At 33.8% G+C, this 21,404-nt stretch overlaps 1 long non-coding RNA gene across 1 annotated transcript; it reads left to right on the top strand.

Moving 5' to 3' along the window:
- The first annotated feature begins 3,408 nt into the window (after positions 1 to 3,408).
- Positions 3,409 to 19,108, top strand: LOC145263222 (uncharacterized). Its single transcript, XR_013864496.1, has 2 exons — positions 3,409 to 3,819; positions 10,338 to 19,108. It is a non-coding gene; the product is annotated as an uncharacterized LOC145263222 (long non-coding RNA).
- The last annotated feature ends 2,296 nt before the right edge of the window (positions 19,109 to 21,404 follow it).

A 21,404-nucleotide genomic window follows, 5' to 3' on the forward strand; every position in this document is an offset into this window, starting at 1 on the left:
AGGCAGTTTGCTAGGTGAAGCAATCCGTCGTTTATGCTGCAGCGCGCGCATAGCGTAAACGGAAGCTGCAAAATGGTGGAAAGTTATTCGTGGGTTCGGGGGTTAATACAATGCAAACGGTAAATTTGCCCCAAGTTTGACTATCAGATTCGTTGACAGCGACCTCAATTATCTATAAAAAAACAAAAAACAAATTAGAGTTGTCGGTGTTCTGTAGTAGCGAATCTGGATATTTACCTTTTATTCAATATATAAAAAAAAATATGCATGTAAAATTATGTATGTTTGGAGCAGAAGACAATCAAATGTTGCGAAATATGAATTTAGACAATAAATAAGTATTAAACAATCAACTTAAAATTAAACGATAATTATTTTTTTTTAATTAAAACGAACAACAATAAATATATATATTTTTTTAAAATCAAAAAGAACAACAATATATTTTTTTTTACATATATAGGTGTTGTATTATAATTCATGGATTTGTATTACTGTGTACACATTAATTCGAAAAAGTTGTCAAAAAACAAATATATAACAAATAAATGTTATCAAAGGCAAGATAAGTTACTTTTCTACCAAACTGGATATATTTTTTGTGTTTTTATTCAATGTAACATGTTTATTCAGCTCGAAAAACATGCAGTGTTTACCGATGTAGTGGAAAATTCAAAATGGCGCCCGACTCTCTCTTTAACACGGTAAGTTCGGGAAAAGGTGTTATAAATAATAAACTAGACAAAATACTATTAAAAAAAACACCGAATATATGTCAACTTATGTCACAGTAACATATATTGAGCGAATTTCTAACAGTATATATATATATATATATATAAAAAAGCTGAATGTGAGTGTGGGGGAGGGGTCATGAATAGGCTCCTATATGGTTGACTATTTTAAAAACCTGATTACATATAATGACAGAAGATGTATAATGATAGAAGGCGTATCAAGACACAGGAATGGGTATGTTTGGCAGACCGGTGGTTCATTAAAATTGTGGGGTCTGGCTTCGCGCCTGGTCCACAAAGTATGGAAATAAAAAATTAAAAAAAAAAAACGTTTACAAGTGTTTTTGATATAGATGTACATAAGAATACTTTGATAAGTATGTTTTAACTTAAATAGGGATGGTATAATAAAATGGTGGGGTCTGCGTTTGCGCCTGGCCTCCATGGAATGTAATAGGCACAAACTTTAATAAAGACTTTTCATATTTATCTGCGTAAGTATACTTTGATAATTATGTTTCAATTTGAAGAAATATGGTATAATAAAATTATGGGGTATTTGTTCGCACCTGACCTCCACAGAATGGAAATATGTCACAAAGTTTAACAAGATTTTTTAATATAGATCCACAGAATATTGTGATAAGTGTTTCAGTGTGAACAGGTATGGTATAATAAATTATGGGGTTTATCTATTTTATTTTTACTTTCATCATATTTTGCTTTGGTTTTGATACCTCCAATTTCGATGCTATCTCTTTACAACCCTTCCTTTTCATAACCTATCATACTTTCATAAATCAGAGTCCATTTTATATATATATATATAATTATTTTTTTACTATAATAATTAAATACCTACAGACACTAGTGTTTCATCCTTTCGGGATTCTTCAGTGCAGGGTGTCACGATTACTACCAGTCGAACGATTCGAACCCCGCGACACAAGACATCTCTGGCTCGATTAGCGGAGGCCGTATCCATTCGGCTACTATTAACCGTGTGAAATAGCATTGAATTTTAAACATTTTAATTTAAATGTTCATTACGTCAGGCAGACAGTGATCAAATCGTTATACGATGATCTACGCATAAGAGCTAAATTAACCGACTTTTAATTCAACTGAAAGTGCTCAACAATAAGAAACGAATTTCTTAAAGGGACTGTCATAATTATTTTTTACTATAATAATTAAATACCTACAGACACTAGTGTTTCATCCTTTCGGGATTCTTCAGTGCAGGGTGTCACGATTACTACCAGTCGAACGATTCGAACCCCGCGACACGAGACATCTCTGGCTCGATTAGCGGAGGCCGTATCCATTCGGCTACTATTAACCGTGTGAAATAGCATTGAATTTTAAACATTTTAATTTAAATGTTCATTACGTCAGGCAGACAGTGATCAAATCGTTATACGATGATCTACGCACAAGAGCTAAATTGACCGACTTTTAATTCAACTGAAAGTGCTCAATGATAAGAAACAAATTTCTTAAAGGGGCTGTCATAATTATTTTTTTACTATAATAATTAAATACCTACAGACACTAGTGTTTCATCCTTTCGGGATTCTTCAGTGCAGGGTGTCACGATTACTACCAGTCGAACGATTCGAACCCCGCGACACGAGATCTCTGGCTCGATTAGCGGAGGCCATATCCATTCGGCTACTATTAACCGTGTGAAATAGCATTGAATTTTAAACATTTTAATTTAAATGTTCATTACGTCAGGCAGACAGTGATCAAATCGTTATACGATGATCTACGCATAAGAGCTAAATTGACCGACTTTTAATTCAACTGAAAGTGCTCAACGATAAGAAACGAATTTCTTAAAGGAGCTGTCATAGTTATTTTTTTACTATAATAATTAAATACCTACAGACACTAGTGTTTCATCCTTTCGGGATTCTTCAGTGCAGGGTGTCACGATTACTACCAGTCGAACGATTCGAACCCCGCGACACGAGACATCTCTGGCTCGATTAGCGGAGGCCGTATCCATTCGGCTACTATTAACTGTGTGAATTAAATCTCATTTCCAAAAAAGCCGATTGAAGAAATTTCTTTTCCAAAAAAAAACGAAAACGATTTTTCATGACATATTTAATTTGTTTTCATAGAGCGTAACGGAATAATTGTCGACCCTACATCCGGCCATACCGCTGTCAGGTGAAAATCATGATTGGTAGAAATAATAGTCCGGTTTTGTAACCGGACTTTACTTTATAGACTTTATACACATTTTATAATATAAAATTATAAAATACATTTATGTATGTTAAAGTTTGTTAAAAAGTTCAAATAAAGTTTGTAATATAACTGGAAAAAAAAAAAAACAATCTCGTTTCTTTTTATTCAAAATAAAACTAACATTGACGTTTGGCACCTAAAATATTGTCGGGGACGAATTTTACGCATACACTGCCATGTTCACAATCTCACAGAACAACAGGGAGGTCAAAGCAAAACAAAGCCACTTTATCAAGTATTACTAATTTTTGTAAAATATACGTAAAAAAAAATAAAATTGTGTAAAAAAAAGTTTCGGATTTTCTTTGGTGCCAATTTGTTTATTTGTTTTTATTTTTTTTACATTAAAAGTAAAGTCCGGTTACAAAACCGGACTATTATTTCTACCAATCATAATTTTCACCCGACACCGGTATGGCCGGATGTAGGGTCGACGGTTGTTCCGTTACGCTCTATGAAAACCACCAGTTATCATGTATTCTTATTTATCGACCGACAATTACAGATTAGATTATACTGTTTAGTGCGGACGGTTTTCAAAACAGGAAGTCACTAGTCTCTGCAAATATGCGATTACACCCAAATCTGGCCTAAAAATCTCACAATTCACACAAATCGTTTCCTTTCACACTCAAGTAATGGAGGATTTTTTTCACACGAGGAACGTAATAATGATTTACACCGGTTCATTATGACCTTTCCTTTTTATATGTGGTCATATTTTCTTTAATTTCACGCTTACATCGTGATTTCAATATCTTTTTTGCAATCTTTTATCAATGAATCCGAAACACAGAAGAGATACATCGTGTTGATTGAGGTAAGAAAACATCTCGACAAACCAGAGTTTCTCTTTTCAACATAAAACAAAAAAGAAAATATTTCGCTTTTTGTTTTGTCCCAACTTTTTCAAATTTAATTTCCTCAAATGAACGGTAAGATCCTCTACTTTTTCGTTGCAGCATTTAAACATTTTTTTTTTTTTTTAATATATATTTCTATTCCAAGGTTTATATTTCAATACACATAGATGCGAAAAAGTTGTCCAAAAAAACAAAAAAAAAACAAACAAAATAAAACAAATATATAACAAATAAATGTTATCAAAGGCTAGATAAGTTATTTTTCTACCTAACTGGATAAATTTTTAGTGTTTTTATTTAATGTAAAATGTTTATCCGGTTGAAAAAACATGCAGGAAAAAGACAAATGGCGGCTAGCTTGCTGTTGAATACATTAAGTTTGGGAAAAAGAGTTCAAACTAAAAATTTATACAAAATACTGTTAGAAACCCACTCAAGATATGTCAGCCTATGTTATGGTAATATATATTGAGCGAGTTTCTAACAGTATTTTGTATTATTTTTTTAGTTTGAACTGATTTTCCCAAACTTCACGTATTCAATAGTGAGTGAGCACACATCTATTTGTTTTTTTCAAATATATTGATAAACACTATGATTTTTTAACCAAATAAACATGTTAAATTAAATAAAAACACTAAAAACTTATCCAGTTAGGTAGAAAAGTAACATCTTGCCATTGATATTTATTTGTTATACATTTGTTTTTTGACAACCTTTTCGTATCTATGTGTATAATAAAACAAACCCCGATTCTGATTCTGATTATATATATATATATATATATATATATATATATATATATATATATATCATAAGTAATTTAAATTCTATGATGTGAAATTGTTAAGTTTCAAATCTAGAATTTGTATTACATGCAAGACAAAGAATACAATTCAAAAAGTATACCTCCTTTACCTATTGGTTTTCGATGTCTACCCATCTCCTCAGAGGAGAAAATATTAGCAAGTATTATAATGGTTTATACCTAATTTTCTAAATACAATAAACATAGAAAATCATAATTAAAAGCTTTTAAAGTTTTTAAAATATAAAGTAATGGAAATTATATATTTGTTCAAAATGAAAAGGATCTTGAATTTCATATCCAAATTGTATGGTAAAATCCGATGTGACAGTCTTTGGTAGCAGTGAGGTAAATATTATTATTTAGCTGGAATTGTCTTTATAAAATATTACAGCCAATAATATTTTGTAAGACCAATCATCACTGGATTTCCATACCAGTAGATCTATTGCATGTCACTATTCTGAAGTGTATATATAGATATATGATGACGATTGCAACGTCTTGTCAGACGAGTGCCACTCCCTCAGACATTTAAAATCCATGAGCCCAAATGCCTGAGGGAGTATCTATACAAATATGATGTTACAGAATCTTAGCTTTGTATGACAGCTAAGTCTCTCTCTCGGTTCAAAATGTTGAGATCCAGCAACAAGCAAGAGCAAGATAGCCAGCAACAAATTAAACTGCAGACCAGCTTAATGCGGGTAATGGTCTTCCGCTTTATGGTTTTTTAAATCAGAGATTTGCTTCTCCTAGAAAGGTTGCCTTCACCACGGCTTACGGGAGCCCTCTTCACCCCAATACACATATACACACACACAAATATACACGGTGATAGTTGGCCGTTGACCCAGAAAAAGAGTTCATTTGCCCTTTATATATTCTAGGTTGAAAATACTCAAAATATTAGAATCATAGAATTCTAACAAGGATCATTTATAGTGCTCAATCAAAGAGAGCAAATTATATATTTTTTTTTTCTCTTGCTATGGTTGTTATATATTCGTTATCATCGAGGTTATCCTTGAGGGGCACTTTTTACGTTTGGGTGTATACACTGTATAACATCAAAGATTCCGTGTGATTGTCTCTAATATAAATGGTTGTGTGTTTAATTATCATAAAGGGAATCGTGTGTGTGACATGTAATTTGTGAACCTACCTCTGCTTCTTCTCGCTGTTGAACCATCTGGAAATTTCTCATCCTGGAGGGAGACTTGATACCTGTTTGACGAAGATTTATCACTCCAAGACGATGAAATGGTTTTATAGTTTTTTATTTCACTTTCCCTAGAGGTTCTGCAGAAGTGGAAGTGAAATCGGCTTGTGTGAGTTCTTCTTCACACACGTCAGTGTTCGTCTCCCCCTCCCCAGTTAAGAGGGGGAGACCACGGAAAAACGTCCGTCTTCTTCAAAGCTCAAATCAAATCTCCCCGATCTGCTGATCACGTCATACATACGTAATTTGGTCAGCTGACCTTTGGTTCTGGTAAACGTGTCTACCTCCACGTTTACTCACCTCTCTCTCTCTCTCTCTCTCTCTCTCTCTCCCTCTCTCTCTCTGTAACATGGTGTGCAGACTGTTTTGATCATTATTGATCTCATCAGGTAAGAAAAAAGTTGAAAAACTTTTTTATAATTTCAAAGATCTTTAATCCATGCTGCACGTTAGACATGGCAAAATATTTCCTCCTCTAAAATTGTAAAAAGTTTTTCAACTTTTTTAATTTTCAAATTTTTTCGAAACAACCTGCAAATAGTAGCCACATAAAAATTATATATATATATATATATATATATATATATATATATCAAATTTTTGTAACATGTCTTCTTCCTAAGATTAAGGGTGGTGGTGTTTGATCAACACTGCTGGGGAGCCATGATGTAATATACTGTTTTATTTTTAAATCCCCGAAACAGTGTTTCATGGTAAATAACTGATGATCCCTTAAAAAATAAAAAAATTGGTATTATAGTAAATTCGAGAGAGTTGATGCAGTGATTGCAGGTGATTAAATGACTTACTGACTAGATGTTTTTTTTTGTTTTTTTTAACGAATGATAAAAAGTAAATTTTTGTATGGTTTCAAATGTTAAAAACTTCAAAGACTATATATATATATATATATATATATATATATATATATATATATTAATATAAACAAATTTACAAGGTCATGACACTGGACATACCAATGTTGTGGACGGATGGTAAGTTAAAACCACAAGTCCTTGTCAGGCGACTTAAAAAAGATTGCTTTCAACAGAAGAAACCAGTCCGCAAACCTTTGAGAACTTGTGGTTTTAAACACAAACATTTATTTTAGTATTTTGACCTTGTAACTTTGTTTATATTAATAAAAATATATCTTGCTCTTCTTTTATTGAATACTCTTAATAACCTCGTTAAATTCATTAGTTATCAAATATAGCCTGGTGTGTTTAGACTCTAATTTCCCATCAACAAAAGTATGCAAACTAAAAGAAATCCAACGGATCCTCCAATTCAACACACATAAGATGGGGCTTAATACAGACCTCGGCCCTATAGAATCATATAAATACTTAAAAAAAAAACCAACTTATTTACATAATCACCATAATCATAATCATATGTATATATAAACTTGTCCTTTTTCTATATTGATTTCAATGTGTATATTACATCTTTTCTTTTTATCAGCAGGCATATATATTATTTTCTTTTGATTCTTACTTCATTATTATTGTTATTGGGTCACAACCAGCTTTCACACGGGTCATCAAAGATCTCACCTTGAAAACAGCCTGTGATCTTTCCTGAAAGCTGAGTGACCAACAATTCTCCCCAGATTTCCAGTGTTCGCCACCTCTTTCCATAACATTTGCAAATGAATCTGTGTTATCGCAATAGATTATTATTATTATTATTATTATTATTATTATTATTATTATTATTTATTATTATTGTTATTATTATTATTTTTATTTATTATTTTTATTTATTATTATTGTTAATATTTTTATTATTGTTATTATTATTATTATTTATTATTGTTGTTATTATTATTATTGTTGTTATTATTATTGTTGTTATTTATTATTATTATTGTTATTATTTTTATTTATTATTGTTATTGTTATTATTTTTATTATTGTTATTATTATTGTTATTATTTTTATCATCGATAATCACAATTTCATTTTAAAAGACATAATTTCAACCACCAACATAAAAAATAGAAAAAATAACTAATACTACTACTAATACTATTAATACTACTAGTATTACTACTGCTAATAATGTTATTATTATTCTTAATACTAGATTTGTTAGTCCATATAACTGATTAAAATGAGTGCTGTAAATCAAAGTTCTAGAGTAAAAGTTGGTATTGTGGTTATAAGTTTCTAATAACTCCTAACAGATGTCATAATAATTAGTTCACTGCATCTTTCATAACAAAGGTAAAAATTTTTTAGCCAGATAAGCCAAGTAATTCCCAAGAAATACTATAACAGACAAATATAATATAGAAAACTTTCAGTCCATTAGAAAAAGTAGAAAAATCTTTAACAAGAAAGCACGTGTAAAAAGATTTATAAATGTAGACGTGAAATGGAGTATTTACTTACTCATTTGCAAACTGTTATCCTCATCTTCATAGTTGTTGTTGCTTCACCACGTTTTGGCCAACTCATCCTCTGGCCTTCTTCAGATGGTTAGCTGTGACTGGATATGAATGCTGAGTCTCTTAACTGTATACTCAGAAATTACTGCCTTCCATAGTTGTAGTATTAAATGAGATCCAGTTAGTAAGGGGCCCTAGTTTTTTTTATTTAGTATGGCTTCTAGTAATTTTAATCTTTGTGTGCAATTATTAAGTTATCGAATTTTAGTATTGTTAGTTAAGATATTTCTAATGTTGGACGACTGTAGGTTTTTATGATGGAATGTTAGGTGTTTTATGGTGCTATTGTCTGCTAAATGATAGGTTAGTTGTCGGGAGAGTGTTGCTGTGGTGTGGCCTATGTGGAATGTGGCCGAACAACAATTTTTGGGCACCAACATGCATATACAACATACCAGCCGAAAATAAAAAAGCCTACTCGGCGAATTGAAAAGATATCTAACAAAGTCGGAAAAAAGAACTCTGTCGTATTCAATCAGATGTTCTGAATAATGACTTGCTGCCAAAATATACAAATATATAAAGTGACCTTGTCTGTTTGTGTTCGAAACATCTTTATCAAATTTCTCTGTGAATATTTAATCTACAGACTTGAAATTTGATGTATAGGGTATTTAGACTTTAGGAACGCTTTTGATTTGTGTCTTTGCCCATAGAAATAGCATCTAAGGGGTCAAAATTGAAAAAAAAAACGTTGACCTTGGCAGGAATTAATTGACTAAATTCTGAGCATGCATACATATACATATTTAGCTTGAAGTTGCTTAATTTTTAGTCTTTTTATCTATTTGGAGATAACTAAGATTGTAACACTAAAGGCTGAGGCGCTAAATAATGACTGAGGCGGGAGTGCTGAATGCTTTGGTTTTAATTACAGCATTAATTAAACATATCTTATGGCTGGGCAATACTGGGCGACATGCTAGTAATGCTAGCGAACTTACTCATTCCAAAACAGAATGATAGGGACACAATCACTGCGTATGTTTTATTTAAAAGTTTTGTAAATAAAAACACTTTATATTAAAAAATATTTAATATATCTCCCGTTTTTACCAAAACAAAGTTTTTCCTGTATTAAATATCAACAAAATAAACTTGGTTTTCTTATTTATTTGTTTACAAATGCCACAAAAGTCAATCAACATTGACGAAAATATGTTGTGTTGATCCATATGTGGGAGTTCCTTGAATTCTACTATTATAATATGTAATAGATTCCCCTTTTTTTAGTTTTCCCTGTACTAAAAATCAATGAAATTAAATGAAAAACCAAACAACTTGGGTTTTCTTATTTATTTGATGTTAATGTTGTTGATTATTATGTGGGGTCCTTGAATTCTACTTAATTAATCGAATTTAATTGTAAATAGTTATCTGTTAAGACATTTTTTCATGTATATTTTATATATATATAAGTTTTTTTTATCTTTATAAATTGTCATCAATGTTTCTTTATCTTTATAAATTGCCATCAAATTTACATGTTGTGTATGGACACTATATGTGAATCAGGTGGCACCATAGTGAAAATAATTTGAAATTCTAAAAGAGCCAATCATTCTTGACAAGCACTTTAAAATACTTAAGAATGGTTGATCCAGTATAAAATGTGAAAGGGCAAAAGCAATAATATTTTTGAATTGAAAGCCATGTTTAATTTTAGAAAAGTTTCCTATAAGATGGAAAATAAAGTTTTGGATGGTAGTTAATCTGTAGAAGATTTCTTTTTATGCATAGTGTAGGTATTTCAAAATTATCCGGTATATTTTATTGAGTGACTCCAGTTTCTGGTTGGTTGCTAGCAGAGCTTGGCTCCATCTGTGGGCATTTCCTATTGTTAGTTTCTATAAGTAAAACTTTCCAATTTTCTTTAATCCTACCAACATCATATCAGAAATATTGTGATTAATCCATTCAATTTATAAGTTTTAAAAATTTATTTAAATTATAAATAATGATATTTAAATTAAATTTCTTTTTGTTTCAGAGATTTTTGCTTTTCCGATGAATTTTAATGGATCATCATTTTCTTAGAAGAAAGCTAAAGAACTTTCTCTGTCCAATAGCTTAAACTTTATGAATATGACAAAACCGAAGAAGATAATAATCTACCTGAAAACAAAGATTGATGAGATGTTATTTTGAATCATTTGATTTCTGTTATACAAATGTTTTATTTAATGAATTTTAATGGATTGTAAACTACAAACTTACAAGGCAGAAAGTACAATGAATTAAACATATGAGGATATCACGACAAAGAAACATCATTGCTTTAATGGATATTTCTGTAACGAACATGATTGCTGCCACTTAATTCTATTCAAAACTTAGATGGTGCATTTGAAGGTGAGAGATATATGGATTTTCTAAACTTTGAATTGTACATATAAGCTGACATTGGTCAAATTATAATAAGTAATATTAAAGTTAAAGAGGAAGTTTCAAGATTCACCACTGAAACAAACCAATGTTTGAGAATATTTTGTGGAAAGAATTAATAATATTGTTTTAATAAAATCTGAAATGCAGGTTTCACTTGATATTAAGCTACAGATTATAATATAGAAATATTTAAACAAAACAAAAACATTCTTTTACATGGAGAGAAATCATTTAGTCTATTGACTTGATAACGATTATACAAGAAATGTCAGAAAAAATGTTTCTATGTGATGTGAGATATTGCCACTTGTTATGTTGGTCAGAATTGTTTGCATTGCTGTACAAGTGCAGTGATTTAATCAGGTCACAAGAAGTAGATTTTACATCAAACGTTTTCACAAAAATTTTATGAAATTGGATGTGAAAATAGTAATAATTTATCTCTGATCGTGTTATAGTAAGTTAAAGATAAATAAAAAAGACGCTTAAAACTCACCTGTTAAAAAAGTGTGATTCATCATTTTTAATTAAAGAAAAATATGCAAAATCAACCAGTAGAGAAACCCTATTCTTGCACAGTTTGTGAATTTTCTTTTAAATCAAAGCCGATTTTGTCACGACACATGAGAACACATACAAGAGAGAATCCCTATTCTTGTCAAATATGCGGTTATTCTTGTTTAAGGAATTCAAACCTTTTGATTCATATTCGAACTCACACTGGAGAAAAACCATATTCTTGTGACGTGTGTGGCTCTTCATTTAGTCACCAAACAACGTTAGTGGCACATAAGCGAATACATACAGGAGAGAAAGCATATTCTTGTAAAGTGTGTGGTGCTTCTTTCAGTCGGAACATCAGATTAGTTGAACATGTGCGAACACACACGGGAGAAAAACCATATTCTTGTGAAGTGTGTGGCACTTCTTTTAGTCGTCAAACTAAATTACTTAGACATAGTCGAACACACAGTGGGGATAAACCATATTCTTGTGAAATATGCAGCGCTTCTTTTAGTTGGAAAGAGTCAATTGTTGCACATATGCGAATGCATAGTGGTGAGAAGCCATATAAATGTACGGTGTGTGACTCCTCCTTTGCACATAAGTCACATTTGTTGGTTCATATGCGAGCACACTCTGGCGAAAAAACACATTCTTGTCAAATATGTGGCTCTTCTTTTAGTAGGAAAGGAGTATTAGTTATACATATGCGCACACATACTAAAGAGAAACCATATTCTTGTACAATTTGTGGGTTTTGTTTTAGCCAGAATGCAGCATTAGTTGCGCATATGAGAACACACACTGGTGAAAAACCATATTCTTGTGAAGTGTGTGGTTCTTCTTTTAGTCAGAAATCAGCATTGGTTCCTCACATGCGAACTCATACTGGAGAGAAACCTTTTTGTTGTGAAATATGTGGCTCTTCTTTTACACTGAAAGCACACTTGTTGCGACATGCACGAAAACACACAGGTGAAAAACCATATTCTTGTGAAGTATGTGGCTCTTCATTTAGCCGAAAAGAATTATTAGTCGAACATGTGCGAAGACATACTGGGGAAACACCATTGTCGTGTACATTCTGCGATGCTTCATTTGCACTGAAATCACATTTGTCAGGTCATATGCGAAAACACATGGGAGAAAATCAGTATTCTTGTAAAGTATGTGACTCTTCATTTAATTTGAAAAGCAAATTAGTTGAACATATGCAAACGCACATTGAATGATTTTAAAAACGACATGGCCTCTGAAATACCAGTTGTGATAGGAGCAACTGGCGTAGTGAAGAGGAACCTGAAGAAATACTTGGCAGCAATCTCTGGAAGACCAAGCTGTAATGAAATACCGATTGTAGCCATAAAGGGAACAACATCTATTCTCAAAAGAGCCCTCGGATATAAATTTAAATCATAATGAAATCAAGTCTTAGCTCCGGGAGGAGTTGGCTCCCTTGATCTCTTAAAAAATTTATCAAGTAAAATAAGGAAAGAGCAGGAACAGTACATAAAAGTCAGTTTACCTACAACCTGAGCAAAAGCTGCCAACAAAACTCAAACTTAAAAAATCAACCACCTACTTTTCATGAATGATCTCATATGCAAACGCACACTGAATGAAAGAACAGGAACAGTACATAAAAGTCAGTATGCCTACAACCTAAACAAATGCCTACAAACACTAGAGAATGACCTCCAATCTGTAGTGGAATGGGGACATAAATGGATGTTCACATTCAATGCTGCCAAGACGAAACTGGTTTCCTTCAATAATTACAAGAAACCTTCTCTGTCACCAATAGCAATGGCCAGTGACTCCCTGTCTGAGAGTACATCTTTCATCTGGCCTAACGTTCCCAGGAAACATGAGTTGGAATAATTATATTGAAAACATTGCCAGAAAACTACTGACACCTGAAAGTATCCTGTACCTCTATAAGGCCACCATTCGCCTGTGTATGGAGTATTGTTGTTACATTTAGGCTGGTGCATCTGCTGCTAGTCTCTCGCTCCTAGACAAGGTTCAAAAGAGAGTCGCCAATCTGATAGGCCCTGAACTAGCATCTAAGCTTCAGCCTCTGTCCCATCGACGAAACGTTGCATCCCTCTGCCTGTTCTACAAGTATTTTAATGGTGAATGCTCTGACGAACTGCAGACACTAGTGCCCCCACGACGTAGATACTCTTGACAAACCCGACAGACAGCTGAATCCCACCCCCACACAGTAGAGATCCCTAGATGTAAAAGATCTTTCTACTCCAGTAGTTTCTTCCCCAGAACCGCTAGACTCTGGAATTCCATTCCAGGTCCCTGCTTCCCTAACTGTACTGACATGCAGAAGTTCAAGTGTAACGTGAACTGCCATCTTGCTGCCCAAATCCCAACATAGTGCCCCAGTATTTGCTGCCCCTGATAGTAGCCCCCTACACCAAAGTGGCAATGCGCCTTGTTTGGGGTGAAAATGTAATATAAAATTTTTTTTAAAAATGCTGTTAACAAAACTCAAACTAAAAAAATCATGGATGACCTCAATGCTTCCCACTGCAGCATGATGTGGCAGTCAGAACGTCAGGGTATTCAAGCTAACGCCCCTAAAGGAGACGCAATCTGACCTAACAAAAATTGCCTTGTCAGCCCTGTTGCCATTCCATAGTCAGGGCGCATCAAGCAGTAAATGATAAATTTATTCCATCCAAAAGCTGTATGGCAAGACCTAGAAGGGTGGACATCCTAGTTACTACCCAGGTGGTATACTTCAGTCTGACAGGTACTGTGCCAGTACCTGGCCCCCACATCTGTTGGGCTGATTGTCAGGAACGGATTCTGGACTGATACTTCTACCTATAACGCGATCAGCCGGTCACTGATGTGTGACAGACCCATGTGTCACACTAAATGTCTTTGGCAATGTTGAGTCTCCCTGCTAGTACATATATATAAAAAGCACGTCTGTGTGTGTATGTCCGAGTTTGTTCCCTATAGACTCCAAAATGGCTGGTCCGATTTTTAAAAAGATTTCACACAAATGTACTTTATGTGTGTGTTCTTAGATTGGTTAGGTATCGATAAGTATTGGAAATCGATAATTATAGAAGGAACAGTCAGATATTGACCAAATTTAATACTTTTATTGAGTCTAACATCACAGGTGCATTTGATAAGTTTTATCGCCGCCCAAGCAGAACTACCTATTGAATAAAATCTATAACATGATCAGCCAGTCACTAAATGTCTTAGAAACGGTCCTGTGATGATGGGCCAGTCATTAGAGTCTGAGTATCAAGAGGAAAGGCATACCTGAGATGTTGGACATGGCTGTATGGCTCCTTCATTCTTTCAAGATGTCTTCACTCTGGTTGCATTCAGGTTGGAACTTTCCTTGTCCTCAGGGTCGCTTCATTGTTTAATGCAGACATTTATGGCAGACAAAAAACACAACACAGGTCAAAATTTATGTGAAAAATATAATCAACTATTTATTTTTTAAAATGTATACAATATATATATTACGATATTAACATACAATTTACAGATCATACTATTGATTTTAACCATTACTTCTTTAGAACTATGTAAGTTAACTCATTTATGTGCTTTTGGCCAAATTACCATCTGGCCATGCTGAAGGGTGTGTTTACAACTACCACTACCGGGGCACTAAGATATACCTAGTCTCCAGGCAAAAAGGGGCCTCATTCTCTAGCTGTATACCTTGCCAGAAGATATTGGAATGAAATTTGGTCTGGAAAAATGTGTCCTGCTCCATTAGAGCTGGACAGAAGATCCAAACTGAAAACATCCGGCTCGACAAGTGTACTAACATCAAAAACCTAGAAGAACTGGAAGAGTACAATACCTTGTTATATAAGAAAACGGCTTTATCCAACATGGAAAAATTAGAGACAATATAGGCAGAGAATATGTATGCCATGTACAAAAAATGTGCTTACAAATAAAAACAAGCTTTTTGACTGGTGCTGTAAACTTATCAACAGACTTCATTCTGATTAAATAATAAAATGCTATTCTGTACTTTCAAAAAATCTAATAATTTTTGTGACTGAACTGGTCACATTGCTGTCAAAGCTTACAGCTCTAAATTCGCCGCCATTTTTTTTATTCCAGCCGACAATATCTCATTTGCATAAATTTATACCTTCGTATATTAATTTTATGTGGGTAAATGAAGTAGTTATCTATCTATCTATCTCTCTCTCTATATATATATCATAATAATAAATTTGTATTCTTGTCTGTTTTTTTTATTCATTATATACGTTGTTATCGAAGATTACGCCATATATGATGACATAACTGATTACGTCATATAATAAGTATATTGTTTTGACTGCAGCTTTATACAGCTAGTTTAATAATATACTTAAATTTTGATTTACCATAACATGATTGTAAAATTTTAATTTATACTTTCATCAATTTTGTATTCCACTGAATAATAATACATGAACTCTGATTGCTTTCATCTCTAGTTTCTATTCATTACTTGTTTTTTTTGTTTTTGGTTTTTTTTTTCCTATTATGCCCATGACCGGATTCTACATGCTACATAAAATCAGAGGTTTGTAACAATTCCAGTCGACAATATCTCATTTGCATATGTAGATACTTGATATTAACTAGTTAGATACCTGACATTAACAGGATGCTAAAACAAGAAAAATGCTGACGCTGTACAGCATAATGTACAAAAACCAGTGTCTACCAAGGCTTTATCTGTCCAAAGGAGCAGCTGGTATGGGTCTCTTTGACTACCAACACCGAGCCACCATTGTAAGCACCAAGTAATATTTGAAAAGACAAATCTCATTACTTGTTTTTTTTTTTGTTTTTTTTTTTTTTCCTATTATGCCCATGACCGGATTCTACATGCTACATAAAACCAGAGGTTTGTAACAATTTTTAACAATTATTTACTTACGAGTGGTGACCAGGCATTTTATCACATTGATGACTGGCAATATTAGTTCGGTTTACATTTATTTTGCAATCAGTCTATTTAGCATTATTGACTGGCCACAAAAAGGGCATTAACAGGTTGGATACTAAAACAAGAAAAATACTGACACTATACAGACTAATGTATATAAACCAGTGTCTATCAAGGCTATAACTGCCCAGAGGAATAGGTGGTATGGGTCTCTCAGAAATTGACCACCAACATCAGGTCACTATTGTGAGCACAAGATAATATCTCATGAGCTTTTAGAATCCAAACCTTAAGCAGGTTAGGTACTTAACATTAACAGGTTAGATATTTGACATTAACAGGTTAGATACTTGATATTAACTAGTTAGATACCCGACGTTAACATGATGCTAAAACAAGAAAAATGCTGACACTGTACAGCATAATGTACAAAAACCAGTGTCTACCAAGGTTGTATCTGTCCAAAGGAGCAGCTGGTATGGGTCTCTTTGACTACCAACACCGAGCCACCATTGTAAGCACCAAGTAATATTTGATTAGCTCCCAAGTTCCAAATGTTAAGATGGTTTACAAACACCAAAAAGCAAGAGCCAGTACAACTACTTCTATCATAAAAGTGACAAAACATTTTGAACAAAACTGTCTTACAAACGACACAGAAAGGCAAAACAAGCTGGTAACAAAAATACACGAAAACTTTCCACTGCAAAAAGAAAACTCGATGAATGAACCAACCAACAACGTGCCAAGTATTTATGTATAAAAATGAGCTCTGCATTTTTCATGCATGCAAATGTATACTTGTTTTCAATCTGTTTTATCAAATACAATAAATGACAAAATTCTGTCTGTACAACAAAACGACTTTATTTTGAAACCGATGTTTGTGGTCGTGGAGCATAGAAAAATGGAACTGGCAGCGATAAAAATGTGTACACATGCATCTTGGTCAGTGGATTCCTTCTTACTCATAAGCATTTGTTTATTATGAATTCATCTTATTCTTTTGTTCTGAATTCGATGTCTTTTTACGTCACTGGTCAGAAACTGAGCCAATTACATTAGAGATCTTTTGTTCTACTTGCTATTTTTTGGCAATTTGGTATTACATGGAACTTTTTGCTACTTCAATTCTCAATCTTATTTATTCCAGCATATGTTTGGTCCCCATTATTCGACACTACTAGACACTCAAATGTCTAAGGTTTAAGAAAATAATGCGACAATTATGTTTATCATTTTCAAGTTCTTCCAACTAAGACATCAAATTTGCATTAATGGGAAACCATATTTTTCAACGTTTGTGTTTCTTTTAAATTGCAGTCAATTTTTTCAGGGAGAGAACTTGAATGCCTACTAGATACTATATTCAAGTGTCTAAGGTCTCTCTGTACAGGCGTTTGTCAGGACAATTTGGTATGGAGATACTTTCTCCTAAATCTTAATATATTAATAAACCAAACTAACGGGACCTATGGAAATTCCACAGCAGCATCTTTCATATGTAATATATTGCTACTGGGCATTCCGTGGACATTCAATGTGAATGGAGACTCCGCAATATTATTGTAGCTCTTTTGTTAAAACTGTAAAAATATTTATCTAAGTAATCTGGTTAATTTAGTGTTAGAATATATCTGGTTATTACGGTTTATTCCAATATCCTTATAGGAGTCTGTGACATATTTCCATTGTATAGTTGTCTGGTGGAAACGGAAACCCCACAATATAATTGTACCATCTTTAGACAGAACAGATACTAACCTTGGATCCTAGCCAGAAGACCAAGAAGGTTGTAGCAGACAGAAATTGCAACAAGCATAATAGCAGGAGCGAATTCTTGAATCCACTGTCTTGGCTTGTCCAATGAGAAACCAGCTCTCAATCAGGTGATGGATAACGATTCCATGTGGAAAGGATATGTCGCCCTCAACTCCTCTCTTGTACTCCATCAAACTCACCAGGCCTCTGGGCCTGGTGTTTGACTATGACAAACAAGCCAACATGGCTATCTCCAAAAATGGACTTCCACATGCGGTACACATATCACATACATACATGAGGTACACATACCACATACATGAGGTACACATACCACATACATACATGAGGTACACATACCACATACATGCGGTACACATACCACATACATACATGCGGTACACATACCACATACATACATGCGGTACACATACCACATACATGCGGTACACATACCACATACATGAGGTACACATACCACATACATACATGAGGTACACATACCACATACATACATGAGGTACACATACATGAGGTACACATACCACATACGTACATGCGGTACACATACCACATACATGCGGTACACATACCACATACATACATGAGGTACACATACATGAGGTACATATACCACATACGTACATGAGGTACACATACCACATACATGCGGTACACATACCACATACATGCGGTACACATACCACATACATACATGAGGTACACATACCACATACATACATGAGGTACACATACCACATACATGCGGTACACATACCACATACATACATGAGGTACACATACCACATACGTACATGCGGTACACATACATACTCTCTTTTTACCAAAAAACTCTCTAATCTTTTGTCCCCATCCGTACGTGGACACACATCCTTACTACCAACTTCAACATGTATACACTGAACTTTTCTCTTTCTTATTAAACCGACCTGTCTAATCTATGTGTCCGCATCAGAAACTGTTTCCACAACTACTATGGCTACAAGCGTTCATGAATATTGTTCTCTTTAAACAAGCCTGTCTAATACTTAAGATACATTTCCACACATTACACAAGAACACGTTCATCTACTAACCCGTTTCTCTCCTATAGTTTTACTAACAAAGATAACCAATAAAGTTGCTTTTAAATGTTAGAATGAGACTTCTTTTCTTGTCTTTATTCTATAAGATATATTACAGTTTCATGTTCGGCCAAAAAGTGACATCATTTTCTTTACATTTTTTGTTTTACATTGTGTCTTCAGTGATCGGGAGATCCTATTTATTAAAAAGGAGGATCGAAAGTGATTACTACTACAAACATTCAATTAGCGTATCTATGTACTAATTTAATGTTTGTAGTATGTTTTCACCTTCTATTCTCTTTTATAATAAATGGGATCTCTTGATCAAATAATTTATAAACAATATGTATGTACGTGTGTCACGGTTTCCAGATTATAAATTATCAGAACTTATTGTGTTCAGTCTGAATAGTGCTGAAATTGATCCTTCTGAGTCCTTTGCAAACTTGAAGACTGAGTGCTCTCCTATTACCACCAAGTCTAGACCCTACTCATTCCCTGATCGTAGGTTCATTGAAAAGGTTGGTTGGTTGTTTTTGTTTTACAGCATATCAACCCTTTTCAGGTTATTTAATGCCGAATCTAGTGATTTTGAAGAACGATTTTTTAATAGAGTATATTTGTTTTTTTTTTTAAAGTCGGTTTCTATTTTACCCATAGTTGGAACCCTAACAGGTACTACCACTCCGGATCAGAGTGGACCTGGGAGCAATGGCAATTACAGGGTGGCTCCACATTCCTCAAAGCCCGCAAGCTGGGGCCTCACCGTCGGATATAGTTTAAAGTCATATCGAGGACCTCATTGAAAAGGAAGTACAGATACTTCTTAAGGATCGTATTAGAGAAACTAGCAGAACTCCTTGGAGAGCTGAAGTTGTTGTTATCAAAGACCAGTCAAAGAAAAAAAAATGCGCTTAGTAATTGATTACTCTGAAATCATCAACAAATTTACATTACCACGTATCGATGACATATTACATTAGATTACTCCCAGTTAAGGGATTGGCATATTGAATAAATAGGAAGGGACTTTAAAATCACATGTTCCTTCCACACCCGCTGTTGTCTCTCAGACTATGCTTTCATTTATAGTTTAGTTAATAATGAAAACATTAATTTTAACATTTAATAAACAACTTTATTTATCATCTTTGGCCCTGTCGGTGGGGCATTAGAATACGCCGACTGCTCCCCTGCAGAGGGTAAAAGTCCCTCAATGGGGGTCCTGGATATTACCTTAAACTATATCCAGTGGTGAGGCCCAGCTTGTGGGCTTTGGGGAGTGTGGAGCCACCCTTTAATTACCATTGCTCCCAGGTCCACTCTGACCCGGAGTGGTAGTACCTGTTAGGGTCCCAACTATGGGTTAAATAGAAACCGAGGTGAAAACAACAAATATACTCCATTAAAAAAAATTTCTTCAAAATCTTTGGATTCCGCATTAAATAACCCGAAAAGGGTTGATATGCTGTAAAACAACCAACCAACCAATTTGTTATCTTTGTTATTAGCGTGTACAAAAGATAAATGGGTTAGTAGTTGGAAGTGTTCTTGTGTAAAGGTAGATTTAATATATTGCCAGCTAGTTGAGGAGAGAACGGCTCAGTTTACACGTGTTTGTAGCCAGCAGTCGGGTTATTTAGGTCAAATAACTTGAATGCACCTGAAGTGCATATTTGCCACATATTATTTAACAAGGAATCATTTTGAGTTAAAATCTATTTAGCATGGTGCATATAATCTAGAGGAAATACTTTTGTAATGCGTAAATTTACTAGAATAATTGAGATCTTAGCAAAAAGGAACTGAGAGTAGCGATTTATCTAATAGCGTCATTTATTTTTTATTGCTCAAGATGAAAAACGTAGTAAAACTCCCTTTTTTCCACAATTAAAATCAGTTTAGTATTATGCATATTAACTCAAAAACGTTTATAAAATAAGAGACAAACGAAATGGAGTTTCATTCTATATTCAAAAACAACTTTATTTGTTATCTTTGTTAGTAGCATGTAACGGATTATTAGGTGGAAGTGTTCTTGTGTAAAGATAGAATTAATATATTGCCGGCTTATTGAGCTCAGTTTACACGTGTTTGTAGCCAATAGCCATGGGGATGAAGGAGGCCGGTTAAAGAAAAAAGAAAGAGCAAAGTCTTCAGTGTATTTACATGTTGTACTGTGTGTGTGTTTGTTAGTGCATTGATGAAAGCAGTTCTGTAGCATGATAAAGAAAGTTCATGTAGGTAACGCACATAGAAATAAGTGGGAGTTTGAAGGTCGCCATCTTGGATTATAATACTCATTTTTGCCGGGGGTCAAAGCTGCTCAGCGATTTGTGCTGCCAAGCAGAGAAAGAGGGTTTGT

Source organism: Euprymna scolopes, chromosome 38 (assembly GCF_053919585.1).
Source record: "Euprymna scolopes isolate OS-2025 chromosome 38, ASM5391958v1, whole genome shotgun sequence".
Taxonomy (NCBI): Eukaryota; Metazoa; Mollusca; class Cephalopoda; order Sepiida; family Sepiolidae; genus Euprymna; species Euprymna scolopes.